At 56.1% G+C, this 732-nt stretch overlaps 1 protein-coding gene across 1 annotated transcript in view; it reads right to left on the bottom strand.

Annotated features, from left to right (window-relative positions):
* CUL4A (cullin 4A) overlaps positions 1–732 on the bottom strand; it is a gene marked incomplete at its 5' end in the record, with an annotated part of 31,429 nt that overhangs the window by 18,429 nt on the left and 12,268 nt on the right.

The following is a 732-nucleotide window of genomic DNA, read 5'->3' as shown; positions in this document are numbered from 1 at the left end:
TGTGAGTGCGTGCTGTCGGCGGCGGGCGCTCAGCTGTGAGTGAGTACTGTCGGCGGCGGGCGCTCAGCTGTGAGTATTGCCGGTGGCATTATTACTGAGTCATTAGGGGAACTATGCATAGGTTCGAGTGCGCGCTTGGCTGCTTCTGCCCCGCGAGTCTGTAACGACCTCTGTAAAGGTCTGTGAGGTCACCGCAAGCCCGCATGTCCTATGAACTGACATGCCCTGACACTGCATCGTGGACTGCGTGAGGAAGGTGCACGCACCGAGCATGCCTCTGGGGTTCTGTGCAAGGTGCCGAGGTAGGAGTTCTGCAGGACAGCCAGGGTCCTAACCAGGATGCTGACGCCCATATGGCCCCCTTTCTTTCAGGTCGCCCCGTTTTACCTGTATCCCAGCGCAGCCGGGATGCCCACGAGTCAGAAGGCCAACCCTCCCCGCACAAGATCCCTCCTGCTGCCTTAACGCCCCCACCACGTGCATCTCTAAAGCCTCTGGTGTCCTCAGTCTAAATCTTGTCATTCAAAAAGTATCGTATAAATGGAATAATTTAGTATGCATAATTTGGAGACTGGCTTTTCTCTTTTGTGCTCAGTGTAACTCTCTGGGGATTTGATTTTTCCACTCTGAGATGAGAGCGTCAAGCAGAACCACAGGGTGTTGGCTGGATGCAAGGCCCTGGCTCTGTATCAGCTGGGAGCAGCGGCTGACCCAGCCCCGCCTGACCCAGCC

The sequence above is a fragment of the Tupaia chinensis genome, unplaced genomic scaffold (genome assembly GCF_000334495.1).
Source record: "Tupaia chinensis unplaced genomic scaffold, TupChi_1.0 Scaffold000644_1, whole genome shotgun sequence".
NCBI lineage: Eukaryota > Metazoa > Chordata > Mammalia > Scandentia > Tupaiidae > Tupaia > Tupaia belangeri.
The sequence above is the reverse complement of the archived record's forward strand: the minus strand, read 5'-3'. Positions and strand labels throughout refer to the sequence as shown.